We start from the raw sequence: 2399 nt of genomic DNA, 5'->3' as shown, positions 1-2399 counted from the left end.
ACTCCAAGAAAAGCCTATGGACAAAACCTTCAAATATAACTCAAGGCAACCATTAGTCCATAGAGATTGTCATCAATTACCAAAACCAAACATGGGGGCACCGCATGTTCTTTGCTATACAAAAAGTTTTTAACCCCTTTCCGTGACGGCATTTGGAACCGTCGCCAAGTGAGTGTGGGCGATATGGGGGGTCTTTCCCACACGACCCAGAAACCGTCGGGGATAGGCCCTCCCGGGACACCAAATGAACTCGTGTGCGATCGGGCGAGGCATCGAAACACAATCATTTCCGTAGGTATGTACATCCTACACGGTGAATCCAAGAAAACATTTTCGTAGGTATGTATATCACACACAGTTCTTTGTGTGGAAACGTTTGTGCAAGGTGGCCTAACACAAACAGTTCGCTGCCGGAAGTCGTGTGTGATTGTTAGTCGATCGAACACACCTACTTTCTAGAAACCGTGCGGGTTGTTTGAGTTCATCGCCCACGGTGCTGTCTGAGTAACCGTCTACAGTAGAAAACCCCAATAAGTAGGGTAATTAGCCTATTATTGATAATCCATGTACTAATCGAATTGGTATTTCTTATAAAACACACCAGATATTTCATATCCGTATAACGGCAACCATGATTTCATAATCGAATTACATCAGATAGCTTCGGCACTCAGTTACGCCATTACACAACAACACCAAGTTTCACATGCAGCATCAAAAACCTTAGGAAAGTAGCATAACACATGGTAAATAGACAAATGAATCTCATCTGGGAAACTACAGAAGCGGGAGGCAAATATCGGGCCTTTAGTGATGTTGAATGTCCTTGCAACTTTAGGCCAGAGGCTATGGATAATTGCTCGCCCAACCTTCGTCCTCTTCATTAAGACTTCAATATTGTACCGTGGGTGTTGAATGAATACCTTCCTCGCCTCTTGACCATCCAGGTGGTTCGAGAGGTAATCATCGGTGAACTACTTTGGAAAGTACTGAAAATAAAGCTATGCATAAATCGCTGTTATAAATTTTGAAATGGCATAAGGGGTAAAAACAAGGTAAAAGAGTTAGTACCGTCCTATAGTTGACTGATGTCTTCTTCATTGTGCGAACAAAGATCTTGCTGTTATTCATCACAAGTTTCTTCATACTAACAATCTTTCTGAGTTTCTTGACTTGACTGATCTTCATGGACATCTCATTTCCCCATATGCAAAATGGGTCGAACAGTGGGTCTAAGCCTCTGACAGTAGGACCTACATGTGCAAGACCAAATTGTAAGAAACCTAAATATTAGAATGATTCCTGCAACTACACAATAATGTGCTATTAGCCAAAGGACCCTGCTTGAACAAACCTCGATGGTAAACCGCAATGTCTCCTATTGTTTCCCTACAACACACATAAGGAAGATCTTGACCAGGTTAACTGAGAGTTGCCATACTATCAGTAGAATATGTATTGAGTACAGCCAAATTCGATTGGTATCACATGCATAACAATACAAAATTGTACCCACAACAAATGAAAATCAAATTGCAAAACTGAACCAAACAGTTAAATGGACAGCAGACCAAATGAACCAAAATAGTTAACTGAGCACGACATTGCAGAATAGAAACATGTACTAGAAGATAAGACAGTTAACAAAACAAAGAATGCTTGAGAATAGTACTATGAAATGTAGCAATTGTTGGACCAAAGTGTTAACTGAACATTACATTTCAGAGGATCAAACTGTTAATTGAACATCAGATTGCATATTAACATTACAGAGGACAAATCACTAGAAGGCACTAGCGGTGGCCTCGAGAAAATAGCATGAACTGTATTTTAAAGTAGACAACCGCGTGGCAGTGTCGATGGTGGCCTCAAAGACGAGGTGCTCATCCTAGATCGGTCCATCGACACACATGGCAGCCATAGCGACCTCGTGCACGCGTGCGGCCGCATGCTACTGAGCTCCACGTTATACTGCATGCAAAATGGTTGTGGGCGGTGCTTAATTGGAGGAGGGGGGGCAGTGATTTCGGTGGAAGCTGTCACATCATCGGTCGGGGCATATGGGACGGGAAAGGAGGAGGATGGTTTGGGTGGGGTGTGGATGACCTGACCATATCGACGAGGCCGCGCAGCAAGAAGGGTCGGCGGTGAGGAGGCCACTGATACGTCTCCAACGTATCTATAATTTTTAATTGTTCCATGCTATTATATTATCTATTTTCGATGTTTAATGGGCTTTATTATACCTTTTTATATTATTTTTGGGACTAAACTATTAACAGAAAGCCTAGTGCAAATTGCTATTTTTTGGCCTATTTTAGTGTTTCGCAGAAAAGGAATATCAAACGGAATCCAAACGGAATGAAACCTTTGCGAGGATCGTTTTTGAAGATCCAGGA

This window comes from Triticum urartu, chromosome 7A (assembly GCF_056163025.1).
Source record: "Triticum urartu cultivar PI428250 chromosome 7A, HENAU_Tu73, whole genome shotgun sequence".
Taxonomy (NCBI): domain Eukaryota; kingdom Viridiplantae; phylum Streptophyta; class Magnoliopsida; order Poales; family Poaceae; genus Triticum; species Triticum urartu.
This window is presented reverse-complemented; position numbering follows the sequence as displayed.